We start from the raw sequence: 15389 nt of genomic DNA on the forward strand, positions 1-15389 counted from the left end.
AAATTCTTAATGATTCAACCAAAGAACCATTGGATTTAATCAATGAATTGAGTTAAATTGCAGTATACAAAATTAACATTCAAAAATCAGTAGTGTTGTATACACTAATAATGAAGTTTCTGGAAAAGAAATAAAGAAATCAATCCAATTTACAATAGCATCAAAAACAATAAAATACTTAAGAATGAGTTAACTAAAGAAGTGAAGATCTCTGCTGAAAACTACAACAAATTGATGAAAGAAATTGAAGAAACAAATAAATGGAAAAGTAGATCATGCTCATGGATTTGAATAATTAAATTTGTGAAAATGTCAATACTACCATGCCATCTACAAATCTAATGCAGTCCCTATCAGGAGTCCAATGGCATTTAAAACAGTAGTAAAACAAACAAACAAACAAACAAACAAACAAACAAATAAAAAACTCCTAAAATTTATATAGAACAACACACAAAGAACTCCAAATAGCCAGAGAAATTTGAGAAAGAAACAAAGCAGGAGGTATCACACTTCCTGATTTCAAGCTATACCATAAAGCTATAGTCACCAAAACAGTATGGTACTGGAATTAAAAAAAATAGACCCATGGAACAAAATAGAGAGCCCCAAAATATACCCAAGGATATATGACCAACTACTATTTGACAAGGGAGCCAAGAATACTCAGTAAACAAACAAACAAACAAACAAACAAAAACCAGTCTCTTCAATAAATGATGTTGGGATAATTGGATATTCACATGTAAAAGAATGAACCAGACTCAAATATTACACCACTCACAAAAATTAACTCAAAATGTAATAAACACTTGAAACCTTAAAACTCCTAAAAGAAAAGATGGGAACAAAGCTCCTTGGCATGTATCCCGGTAATGACTTTTTGTATAAGACACATAAAGCATAAGTAACAAAAAACAACAAACAACAACAACAACAAAACAAGTAGACCAAGCTACACCAAACTAAAAAAGCTTTTGTAGAGCATAAGAAACTATCAACAAAGTGAAAAGACAGCCTATGAAATGGGAAAAATATTTGCAAACCACATATAGATGAGGGATTGCTATCCAAAATCTACAAAGAGTTCATATATTTCAGTAGAAAAAAAAACAACATAAAACATAATGCAATTTAAAAATAAGCAAAGGCCCTAAACCTAATTTCTCCAAAGATATACAAAAAGCTGACAAGTACATAAAAAGATGCTCAACATCAGTAGTCATTAGGCAAATGCAAATTGAAACCACAATGAGATATCATTTTATGCCTATTAGAATGGCCATCTTCAAAAAGACTAGAGATAACATGCTGGCAAAGATGTGGAGAAAAGGGAACTCTTGTACATTGTTGGGAACATAAATTGATGCAGCCATTATGGAAAAAAATATGGAAGTTCCTCAAAAAATTAAAAAATAGTACTCCCATATGATATAACAACACCACTTCTGGAAATGTATCTAAAGGAAATGAAAAGACTAACTCAAAAAGATATTGGCACCTGCATTGTACACAGCAGCCTTATTTACAATCACTAAAACATGTAAATAAGCTAAGTGTTCACTGATGGGGAAATGGATAAAGAAGCTGTGATGTATACATTTAACAGAATATTATGCAGCCATAAAAAGGGAACTCCTACCGTTAGTGACAACTCAGTTGTACCTTGAAGGTATTATGCTAAGTGAAATAAGTCAGACAAAGAAAGGCAAATGCTATATGATCTCACTTATATGTGAAATCTTTAACAAACTAATAGAAAAAGAGATCAAACTTATGCTTATTCAAGGTGGAGGATGAAGGGAAGGAGACTTGGGGAAGGTGGTCAAAGGTAAAAACTCCCATTTATAAGATAAATAAGTACTAGGATGTTCAACATGACCACTACAGCTAACACAGCTGCATCTCATACAGGAAAGTTGTTAAGAGAGTAAATCCTAAGAGTTCTCATTACATAGAAAATTGTGTTTTTTTCCCCTTTATTCCTTTCTTCTTCCTTTTCCCTTTATCGTATTTATATGAGAAGATGGATGTTAGCTGAACCTTTTGTGGTAATAATTTCACAATATATATGGATCAAACCATCATGCTGTATGCCTTAAAGTTATACAGTGATGTATGTCAATTACTTCTCAAGAAAACTGGAAGGAAATAATAAAATAAAACAGAAATTTTATAAAAGTTAATGCTGAAAATGAAATTAGGAAACACTCAAGGAAATTAAGTAATTCTAGCAGATTTTTCATCACCTGAATTTTTAACACAAGCGATTGGCTACTGGATAGGCAAAGTAATTAATGTAATGAAGTGGGAAGTGCTTCCTGCAGAGCAGTCTATTATGTATTTATAAAAGATCAATCACTGTGTAATCTAGCTGCTAGCCAAAGAGATGGATAGCACTGTTTGTGAAAATAAAAAGTAGCTATAGGGGTGCCTGGGTGGCTCAGTCTATTAAGCATCTGGCTCTTGATTTCTGCTCAGGTCATGATCTCACAGTTCATGAGTTCGAACCCCACACTGGGCTCTGTGCTGACTGTTCAGAGCCTGCCAGGGATTCTCTCTCTCTCCCTCTCTCTGTTAGTCCCTGACTTGTGCTCGTGCTCTCTCTCTCCCTCTCAAAATGAAACAAAAATAAACTTAATTTTCAAAAGCAACTACTGATTATCAACTAAGATAACTAAAATAAGACATTGCCAACCCCAAAACAATGTTTTGTAAAATTAATAAAACTAATTATTGATATATTTTACCTAGAAAAAAAGAGAAAGTAAGGTCTTGGGTAGGGCTAAATATGACCTTGTAATTGGTGGCTACATATAAGAGGAGGGATAGAAGGAAAGAAAGAAAAGAAAATACAGTGAAACAGGAATATTTTCAACTCCTTCAGTCAATTCCAAATAACAGTGGGGAAAGAGGGCTATTTACAAGAGGGAAATATAGAAAGAGGCAAATACATGAGAGAACCTGCTGGAATCCCCAGGAGATAGAGAGCAAAATATTTGCCTTACTTCCCTATTGTAACTTCCACAGAACAAGTTTATTCAGTTATGTATATGCAATTATTTATAAAGTAATAGTATAATATGTCCTTATGATACTCTTCACAATTAAATACCGTTTTTTCAAGCTAAATTTATTTTTTTTAATGTTTGTTTATTTTTGGGAGAGAGACACACACACAGAGTGCGAGTGGAGAAGGGGCAGAGAGAAAGGCAGACACAGAATCTGAAACAGGTTCCAGGCTCTGAGCTGTCAGCACAGAGCCAGACATGGGGCTCAAACCCATGAACTGTGAGATCATGACCTGAGCTGAAGCCGGACACCCAATTGACTGAGCCACCCAGGTATCCCTCAAGCTAACTTTAGTGGCCTATGACCATATGACCCAAAGAACCTGATCTGTTCTCTACCATCTATTACACAATCCTTCTTCACTACCTAAGAGCAGAAACTTGTATACTATCTTCATAATAATGTTTCTGTACTTTCCAATTTAACTCTAATATACAAATTGTGAATATAAAGACCAATTTTGCTGTTTCAGGTAATGAGGAGATCTCTTTCTCAGGGCTTCTATGAATTTTAATTTCGATAGCATAGGAGGATATCTCTAAACAGAAAAACAAAATAATGTTGTGTATTCTGTGCTTTACCTCAAGGCAAATGTGTAGTGCCATTAGGAAACATTAGGAAAAATATCTTACAAATTTCAAATGTCTCTGCTTCTTAAAAGAAAAAGTAGAAGCAGAAATGGAGCTAGAACAAGGCATCAAGATAGAATGATTAAGTAAATTGTGATATATATTCATGATAAAATATTGTATACAGCCATGAAAATGAATAAATTACCACTATATGCAGTGGCATGGATGAATGTTAATAGCATAATGTTGACATTATGAATGCATAGAATATGACCTATTTGCATAATGTTCAACAATAGACAAAATTAAAGCATGTTGTTTAGAGGGAGCATAGACGAGTGGCACAACTAGGGAAAAGAAAGGGAGTCGTTCTCGTAAATATTAGCGTGTTGTACTTCAGACAAGGACGAAGGATAAATGATCAAAATGAAGAGCCCAAGCTTCTGGCTGCTGACAATTTTGCATTTCTAACCTGGTTCACTGGATACTCACATGGATGTTTGCTTTGGAAGTATTTGTCAGTCTGTAAATGTAGGTTTCCTGCTATTTCCTGTATGTGTTTTAAATGTTAATTAAAACGAAAAGAAAAAGAACCCCAAAGGAATTGGAGTTTCCTGATTCCAAAGACATCTTGGGTTAAATGCTGTAGTGAAGTTTGTGAAAGTGAATTATTTCAGCCAAAAATTCAACTGCAGTGTCTTTTTTAATTTTTATTTTTTTAAAGAATGTTTTAAGTTTATTTATTTATTTTGAGAGAATAAGTACGAGTGGGACGGGGTGGCGAGAGAGGGACAGAGAATCAGAAGTAGGCTCCGTGCACTGTCCCCAGGGAGGGCTCTGTAGGGCTCGATCTCATGAACCATAAGATCATGACCTGAGCTGAAATCACGACTCTGCAGCTCAACGACTGAGCCACTCAGGAGCCCCTAATTTTCATTTTTTTTTTAGACTCTGGATACCCTTCCATCCCATCTGACCTGCCTCGCTGCCCTCCTTCCTGCCACACAGATCTGTTTTCACCATTCCCTGTTTCACCATTCACCAGTCCTTTTGGATACATGCTTTCCACAACACCTGTTACAAATCTGCCTCCCACAGCCTCTCTTTCCTACCTCACCCTGCCTTAGGTCAAGGCCAATTCCTCAGCTGAGAGGCTATGTTACAGACAATAAAGAAAGAGGTTCTGTGACATTTCTCCTTTAGATCCACACATCCCCTACCCAACCCTCTCTAGGAATTGAGCTGTGTCTCTACTAGGATATTACCTTCTTATTCTATAGTTAGGACAATCAGATAGGAGTTTAAGGACTGAAGATCTCAGTATTAGAGACATAAGGCACTGAACCCTTCAAAAATTCGGAAGAAGCATGTGTCAATCTTTAACACCATTGTCATTTAGTACAAAAACCGTTGTGTTTAGTAGGTGCTTTTTTTCAAAATATGTGATTAGGCATTGAGGTAGTTTCCTTGTTTTACTGTAAGTTGTCATTCTCTTTCTCTCTCTCTCTCTGTCTCTCATTCTCTCTTAATCTCTTAATCATTCTAGTTATTTTTGTTGTATTTCAAGGGGCAGAAGGAATTAAATACTTTTATGGCAATAAATCTAGTGGCAAATCTAAAACCCTGAGATAGAATTATCATTTGCCTTTTATTCATGATGTAACAGATGCTTAAAGTTTGAGTAACTTATTTAACATCACAATCAATAAGTTGTTGAATTAGAGTTCAAGACCAGACTGTCTTCATAGCCCATGCTTTCTACATACGGTGCTACCACACAGCCACCAGAAATTCAATTAGTATATTAGAATCAAGGATCTACCTTCATCTTCTTCCACGTACTGGAACATAAAAAGCTTTTTTGGTCATTCACTGCTACATCCCTAGTGCACTTAATGACAAGGGTTAGGAGTTATTTATAGAATAAGGAAGGGATATAGCACCTCTATCTATGTGAATAACACAGTGTATATAATACCCAGTAAACAAAAGAAGAGATTATGCACACACCATTTTTACTGCATAAGTAAATATTTTGGTTAATTAGAAATCTGGGTGTAATCTGGTCTCTTTCCTTCCTTTCCCCTCCACAGCCAATCTACTAAGTTGTTCTAATACCTCCCCTGTCCCCTCTACATCTCTAAGTCCCCATCTCCATCTCTCTAGTGCAGTTCATATCCATTTCCAGCCTGGATTTCTGCAACTGTCTATAGGATTTCCTTTTGTTTCTCTTCCCTGGTCCCGACCAATCTGCTCTCCACATTGTAGCCAGAGGGAACCTTCCTAAAACGCAGAAATCATATGACCCTCCCCCACATAACATCTGCAAATAGAGGCCATTTGCCCAAGTGGGACAGTTCAAATATACCTTTGGCTTGTAAGACTCTTCATCACCTGACCATGATTTCACCCTCCTGGTTCCTCCTCCCATTTCTGCCCCACTACTTACACCCTCTCACATCCCCAGAGGGGTTGCACTTCATTTCATTTTCTGGAATCAGCCATGCACAGTCCAGGCTTGACACATGCTGTTTCCCTGACAGGAACAGTTCATGTCCTCTCTCAGCGGCCTAATGCTCTGTAATACAATGGCTTGTTTAATTACGCCTCTGCCAGGGGCCCCGTCTGTTTTATTACCCATCTCCTCTCCATTGCTACCAACAGGCCTGGAACAAGGTAGGGCCTCAGTGATTGTCTGAATTAAAACAGAAAACGTGTTGTATACATTCAAAAAATAGGATTTTAATCTATCCCTCAAATCCATAAAGGGATAGCGTTTCCATAATACAGGCAAATAACTCAATTTAAAACGCTATTGTACATTTTCATTTTTATAAATAAAAATAACAAAAATTGTGATCAATATGTGCTCTGAATGTTTCTGTGTTTAAAGAAGCCCCAGGATTCTTATTTAAACATCCCAAGTGCCAATCATTTGAAAAGCGTGACCTGAAAAAGAAAAAAAATGTATATAAATCAAAATCAAAATGGCAACTCTGTTTACAAACAGGACTATAGATCTAAACCATTCTAAACCCCTTACTCAGTGAGGGGGAAAAGTTAGTAGAAGGAAGGTTTTATGAATTTATTTTTATGAAACTACAAGAAGCATAAACATATAGAGGTATGTTGCATTTTGAAAACAAAAATATTTGAAATAGTAGTAATAAAGGGGATAACTAGGAAGCTTCTTTACCCTACTGTAGTTATGGCAAATGAATGAGTTTCCTTTGTTAGTGAACATGAATGCACTTAACCAGTGGTCTTCCCCCTGTGCTACAGTCCAAATCGGAGAGTCCCTGTGGTATTTGTAATCAGAACTACATTGCCAGTCCTTCTGTTAACGAAGTCCGCATATTAGTGGCCGTTGAGATCTTCATAGTGCCCAGGAGAGCTCACTGCTCATAGTCAGCCATCGTCAACACTAAAGGGCTAGTTCCTTACCCTGGAATTCAGGAGGCAAATGGTAGGACCATCTGCACCTCTTCGCCTTGATGTCTTCTAAGTCACTGAGTTATGTTGATTCTACCTTTAATGCTCCTTGATTCTTGACACCTCTCTTCACCCTCAGTGCTGCAACCATCTCCAGGCTGAGTGTCCATAGTGGCTTCTTAAGTGGTTATTTTCATCAACTTTTGACACCATTTCATCTATCATCTTCAGGGAAAGGATAGCATTATTTTAGAAACACAAATATTATCTACTTGGATATTTTTCTTCAGTCTTATGTATTTATTTTATTTTCTCTGATGCTGCATGAAGTATACCATAATTTTTAGTTTTGACTGACATAAACTGAATGTTCAGTTATCTCAAGATTGACGTTTACTATTAATTATGACATAGAGTTTATGCTTTCCAGAATTTTATGAAATTAATTTTTGGTAATAGTCATATTTGACTTAGCCACAACATTAGACTGTAGATGATTTATCACCCACAGATAATTTATATTGCAGATATAATGTGACTTAGGTTAATCAGTGGTTAAAAGGTATTAGTATTTAATGTTTGAGCAACGTATCAAGTGGTTATAAGATAGTTGTATTACATATCCTGGCATTTAATTTTTAGCCTAATTGCATATCTTCTTTAATCAATATGACTTGTTAAAGTTGCTTATACCTTAATAACTTAATTAAATAGATATGATATGTCTGCAACTGCTTGATCTATCTTCTTCATGTGGTCATTGCTCCACTGATTTGAAAGTCTGTTTCCTTTAACAGATTCCTATTATTTCCTCCTGGTTCATAGCATTGTTCTTACTCCTGCTAGTATCAATCATGTTTCAGTAGCCTTGCAAAGACCTTCTTCTCATCAGGACCACCACACATTTATTAGGCTCCTTTGTGTGGCCTTGCCTATAAAGCACCTAAGGTCTTTTACCTCAATATCCTTTACTATTTGTACTGGCAGAGTAACTTAGTAACACTGTTTTGCCTCCAAAACTATATTTTATGGATAGTCATCCAGTTTCCCATAAGACTTGGAATCTCTTCTATCTCCAAGTGAGTTCCCTGGCCACAAGCACTTGCCCAAGAGATTTGAAAGTTATTCTTTGTAAATATTAATTCTGATGTCCCTTTACTATTTATATTAGGACATTAACATTTTAAGAGGCAGGATGCCCTTTTATTAAGAATGTGCATTTTGGGAGCACCTGAGTGGCTCAGTTAAGCATCTGACTCTTGATTTCAGCTCAGGTCAGGATCTTGCAGTTAGTGAGTTTGAGCCCTGTATGTGTCTCCATGCTGACAGTGTGGAACCTGCTTGAGATTCTTTCCCTCACTTGTCTCTCTGCCCCTCCCCTGCTCATGCTCTCTCTCTCTCTCTCTCTCTCGCTCTCGCTCTCACTCTCTCTCTCAAAATAAATAAATAAACTTAAAAAAAAAGTGTGCATTTTGGAGCTAGGATGCTTACATTCAAATCCTCACTCTGCCATTTTTACTTGTTGTGGGATGTGAGTAAGCCATTCAACCTTTCTGTGATTCTTTTTTCTCATCTATAAAAAAGGTAGATGATAAGTAGTCACAGATTTATTGTGATTATTAAATGTGTTAATATAGCAATGTGTTTACAAGAGTGCTTGGTATATACAAAACACTCAGTGTGTAGTAACTATTGTTATTATTGGCATTTTTATTCTTACAGTACCTCCACAGTGATTATAAATACAAATAGACAATCAGACTTATAAGATACAAATTGTTTGTTTGTTTGTTTTGAAGAGAGAGAGAGAGAGAGAGAGAGAGAGAGAGAGAGAGAGAGAGAGAGAAGGGGAGGGGCAGAAAGAGAGAGGGACAGAGAGAGTCCCAGCAGGCTCCATGCTCAACCCAGAGCTCAATGTGGAGCTCACTCCCATGACCCTGGTATCACGACCCAAGCTGAAATCAAGAGTCTGATGCTCAACCAACTGAGCCACCCATGCGCCCAAGCCATAAATAGTTTTTAATCTAATATTATTCGCTTTGCTTAACTGACATTATAGAAGAATACAAGGCAGGAGATATAGCAAGTGCGTCATCATTTCATCAAGATCCCAGCAACTATCCAGGTACACAGTTTCTTTTGCCTTCAAACCAAATGAGGCATGTACAACTGTCACAGACAAGAGCGATATGATAGAAGCTGTGTCCTCTATTTCCTACCAATTCTTAATACCGACCTAGTCATGCAAGCCTGAGGCCTGGATGCCAACTCATATGTTTCCTAATGTAGGTGTAGTTTTGCTTGATGAATTCGGCTGACACAACATTCTCATTTATTTGAGCCGTGTTGTTTCCAAGGAAACAGTGCTATGGGAGTCTAAGATCATTCTAGAAATGCCTTTATCAGCCCATACATTGATCATTTACTCAAATTTATTATTTTATTTTGGAAAGAAATTCTAGTTGATATAGAAAATATGTTCATGCAGGAAGTAGAATAAATGTTCGTTGAATTTAGTTAAAAATTTAATCGTAGATATGCACAAGTTTAGACAAATTCATTTATTAGCCTTTTCAAGGATTCACTAAAGTGTTTTGCCTCAAATCTTTCTCTGTATCTCCAGTTCTGATGGCTATAATGTGTTCATTAGAAGTACATAACTAGGCTACAGGTATTTGCCCATATTAATATATGGATGAACTTGAATGATAAAAATGTTAAAATTGGATCATCAATTATTAATATCTCATTACATGTTTTATGACATGGGTATACAAATAACATTCTTCCAACTAAAGAGCTGAGAGCTAACTAAATGGGTCATAAGTCAAGGAAAGCTTGATGGGAAAGATTTCAGTTATTGAGTTCTGCATAACAAACTATTCCAAACTTAGTGGTCTAAAACAATAATTATCTTATTATACCACATCTTTTTGTACATCAGGAATTCAGAGAAAGCTAGAATGGATAGTTCATGTAATCTGTGTGGAATTGATGGAGACCAGTGGTGTTCAATTGGCAGAATGTCTGAAGCCACTTCACTAACAAGCCTGGTATCTTGGTAAGGATGGTTGGAAGTCTATTTTTATTAGGGTAACATTAGAATCTTATGAAGTTACAAAATAAATTGTATCTGTATTAGTTTTTAGATTCTCACATGAAAGCTCAGAGCTCCAACAGCAAGTGCTTTATGGAAACAATATTGGAAAGAACTTGGGTTTTATAACCCAACCTCAGAAGACACATAGAATCTCTTCTGCCACACTTACTGGTTGAAATAGTCACAAGCCCACTCCTATTTAAGAGAGGAGTATGGAAGCACTCTCTCAATGAGAAAAATATCAAATAATTTTTGGCTTTATTTAAAAATAGGAATAGAATTGTAAAGAAATGTCTAGTATATGTAGGGCAATTTGGAGCAATATACTTGAGGGTTAGGCGTGTCCTTTGCTAGGAAAGAGGAAACACAGGGCACACTGTGGTAAGTAGACCTGCTCTCAGGGAGGTAGAAATGTATGAATGACAAATGGCCCATTCATACTGCAGCTAGATGTAAAATTTCTACCCAACAGAAATATCTATGAATATTAACAAAACCAAAGCCAAATTCCAGAATTGGAAAAATTGATATAGAATCTTAAAAAAGTGGTAAAGAAATGGGGACATCTGGGTAGCTCAGTCGGTTGGGCATCCAACTCTTAATTTTGGCTCAGGTCATAATCTTGCAGTTTGTGGCATTAATCCCTGCATCAGGCTCCATGCTGACAGCGCTGATCCTGCTTGGGATTCTCTCTCTCTTGCTCTCTCTTTGCCCCTCCCCTGCTCTCTCAAAATAAATAAATAAACATTTTTTAAAAAGTGGTAAAAATGATTCAAATAATTGAATATTTTACTAACTCATCCATCTAAAAGATTAAATGTTAGGCTGCTGGTTTTGAGGTTTCATAGTTACCTCTTCTCAAATTTATGGGCTTTATTAAACATAAAAAACTCCAGCACCCAAAGTCCATAATGAATCTCAATGTTTGCGGATTAATGAAACGACTTTTTACAATCATTTGCTATTTTTCTACAACAAATATTTTTGTTTATGATAATGAAAAATCTTCAGTAAGCAATACTATGAAGTATGGTTTTATAAAGAGACAATGACTATTTTCAATAGTAAGTTTCAAGAACAATGAAGGACAAGGACAGATCCCAAAATAGTTGGGGGGGGGGATAATACTCTGTGGACCTATCAATTTATTCACAAGTTAATTAAATAGTTACCTTTCAGTGATACCCACAGCTAATAATATCCACAGCAGTAATATAATTTGCAAACTCTCAACATTTTTAAGTCCTTAAAGTGAAGTACTAATACCAGTACAAAGTAATTAGAAAAAAAATCACAATGGAATTTTGAATATCCAGGTAATCCAAGTTAATATATATTATGGACTTTAATAGAGGTGTATATAAATATGCATCTGTATATGTATATTATGGAATGTCTATAATTGAATTTATCTTTTATAAATCTATAACTATATATTTGTATAATTATATGTTTAATCACACTAAAATATAAAGTTCATAAAAGCTGGGATTTCTTCTGTCTTGTTCTCTACTGTATCCTAGTGATTAAAAGGATATCTAGCACATGCTAGGGCTCAATATGCATTTATTGAATTAAATCTAATTTCCCTACTGTGTCAGCCTCACATCATGAATCCTGTCTGGTTTCTTTGCCCTGTAGAATCTCATCATTTGAACCAGTGTGTAGATGTGTGTGTGTAGGGGTATATGTGTGTGTGTGTGTGTGTGTGTGTGTGTGTGTGTGCGCGCGTGCGCACACCCATCCACAAAAATAGAGCTTTTCTTTTTTTCTAGCTACTTACTTCCATTTCATGTACTTTCCTTTCTTCTTTTGTTAATGTCCAATAAAACTAAATGAAGATTAGTTATTCTTCTGCTATTTTTTATTATAGCTGTACTGGAAGCTACACAGTTCATCTAGGTTTTCAAATGTTTTAGAAAATTGACAAAACCATTTAAACTACTAGTTCATTTTCCTGTATAAATACGAAATATATGCAATTTTTGCATCAGCACAGAAGAATCAACTGACTTTGCAAAACATTTTTGGGATAAAGATAGATATTCTCAGAAGAAGAAACAGGTTATAATGTTCCTACATAACCTACAACCCCTCAGTCATTAGCTTGTTATTTATCCATTTAAACATTGGATGAGGCAAGTCTTTACTGAATAGCTGTTATGTATTCAACACTGCTTTAATCATGGCAAATAAAAACATATTAAACAGCTCTGAAGATGCCATCTCCAAGCACACACACACTTCATAGAGAATGGTTTAAAAAATGCATGTAAATCAGACTGCAGGAGTTCTGAGAATGGGATGTTGATGCAGGCTAGGAAAATTGGGACAGATTTCAAAGAGAAAAATACAGTACCTCACTTGGGTAGAAAAGAGGCAGAGGATAATAATTTGATGCATTTGTTTAAAATCTTATCACAACTACCATTCTCTTTTGGTGCTCAGGATCTTATAGCTTCTGTAAACATGAACTAACTTTATTTTTAAAAGTTTATTTTAAAACATGGAAGTCAAGAAAATATAGTTATGACCTTGTAGTCACCCTCTGTCAACAGGAAAATTGTAAGCCTCTTTGGTTGCTTACCTTCCATCATGTTCTAAATGTCCTTCAGAGCCCCATTATGCTTCACTCTACTGATACTGATTTCTCCTGAGCCAATCCATTGGGCCAACTGTTGCCCATATTCCTTGCTAAGAGACCTCATGGGTCCCTTTCCAGAATCTTCATTTACAATCTTCACATGGAGGATTTTTAAAAATACCAGGAGGTGAGAGAAGATAGATCAGAATTACCCTCACTTCTACCGCTACTTACAAACCATAGACATTTTGAAAACAATAAATGTTACTTTTGCTGATGTCATCTGGCTATTCCCCATGTTGCCTCACAATGCCATATATCCCATGAGAACCTTGACCTTGACTTGGCAGTCTTTTCTTCCATTTGAATTCCTAACAGCATTCCACCATTTATGCTGCTTAGAGAAAAGAGAAGCACGCCAACTTCCCAGTTGCTTACCCTCCTTCTTCGTTGACTATTGTTTACAAAATCACTCAGCCACCTGCTACTGTTTTAAACAAATTCTATATTCTATTTTCTCACCACAATTGCATTTCCTTCCCACTTCTTTACTCCTCATACCTAAACTTAATATACACATCCTACCACAAATGCTTAAAATGATTTCCCTCCTATCTAACTGCAAATTAAACTCCTATTTGAACATTAAGATAGTACAGGTGTCCACTTCTCTGTAAATTCTTTGATATTCTTGGGGCATCTGGGTGGCTCAGTTGGTTGAGCTTTGGACTCTTAATCTCAGCTCAGGTCATGATCTTAGGGCCATGAGTTCAGACCCCGCAGAGGACTTCATGCTGGGTGTGAAGCCTATTTAAAAAAGAAAAGTTTAAATTTTTGACACTCTTGACTTCTCAAGAATTAATGACTTCTTTCTCTGTAATCATATAGAATTTGATTACAATGTATAATAATGTATTTGCTTGTACCACCCTTTTGTTGGCAGGTGAACTTGGGCCTTATATATCTTTGAATGTCCCTAATAAATAGTAGTAACTCAAAATGTTTATAAAAGTTTGATTATGGATTCAATGGACTGATTTTTTTTTGTTTCTGTGTATGATTTTGACATTGTCAGTGAAAAATAATAAATCAGTTGACATTATTTTCTAGTTATTGAGCTGAGATGACCTAATGATAACTTAATATGTATTTTAATATTTGTATTCCTGCTAGCTATGGATGTAGGTTTCCTTCAAAGGTAAACAATTCACGGGAATAAAATTCTATGTCCCCTTGTTTGTTAATATCCTAGTTAGGGAATATTAAAATCATCTCTTTTACTTATAACCCCCCTCCCCAGCTGTCAGAGGAATAGAGAACAAAAATTCCATCAAATTTATAATTAAACTGTTTGGTCTTTCTTTACTTTTCCCTTTCCATGGAGAGGAATGAGCCCCTATATCCCAAACAGATGTTTTACACAGGCTTGTGAGACCACATTCCTGAAACTCTCCTCCTGGGTCCTGTTCCCAAATGTTTGAGGCAAAATAGTTTCCCAGATTGCTAAGCAAGAGTATTAAAAACATTGAAGATTAATAATTTTCATAATTTTGTCTACATTTCCTCCTCCCATCACCTTCCTTTATTCTCTATTTCTGGAGTTTCAAATTTCCCATGGATGGTTGTGCATGTGTGTGAATGAGTGTGTGTGTGTGTTTGTATTATACACACACATATATATATACCACAAATTAAAAAAAATTTCAGAGTTCTTAGTACCAGCATTTAATACTGTACAGAAATGGGTATACTAATGAGCTAATGAATATTACTGCATTTTCTACCTAAGAAAATATGTAAACATTGCCTAACAATGGAATTTCAAGGTAGAGTCAATTGTGCCACATTAACGCTGTGACTATATATAAACACCACATTTTATCCTTCTTACTTCTAGTTTCTTTAATACAAAATAACACTCTGAGATGTGGGTGGGACATGTCATCTTTTTTTTAACAAAACATGAATATTTTATATTTTTTAAATTTATGTGACAAGAAGGAACTATTTCCCTGCCTACGTACTAAAATCTTATTGATTCAGATCTTTCTTACATATTGGCAAGTCAAGGATATTAAATTGCCAAATTTTGTTTTTGTTTCTGTTTGGTGACATTTAAACTTTCTCCAGTGATACACCGCACAGGTTTTCTGCTCAGGTAGGAGTCAAGGCCTCTATAATCAGTATTCTCTTTTATTTTTGCAGAGATCATCTTCTTATGGAGACTAATTAAAGCATGATGAGTCAGGTATGTTCCGGGGTATATTTTAAGTTAATTATGTGCTGAACTCTTACCTTTGCTGCTTTGGGCATAAATTAAAAGAGTCTAAAGTCTGTTCTTTTTTATTTTTCCAAAAAGTGTTTTTTAGACCCATTTAAAAAGATATTTCCAGAGAAAATGCATCTGATTTGAGATCTGAACATAAAAGAGAAATAATACATCTTGCAAACTCTCTACCATAGAAAAGGTAACCATGATTTTATTATGGCAAAGGGTACAATTCAAGGTCACTGCCTTGCTTTGCCTCTGAAGTTTGTTTAACAGCTAGGAAAATACACAAAGATTTAAATCCTGGCTTCTTTTAAGTGACATTAGGTATAAAAGTATTTGATCAGAGAGAGAAGTACG

The sequence above is a fragment of the Panthera onca genome, chromosome F1 (assembly GCF_046562875.1).
Source record: "Panthera onca isolate mPanOnc1 chromosome F1, mPanOnc1 haplotype 2, whole genome shotgun sequence".
NCBI lineage: Eukaryota > Metazoa > Chordata > Mammalia > Carnivora > Felidae > Panthera > Panthera onca.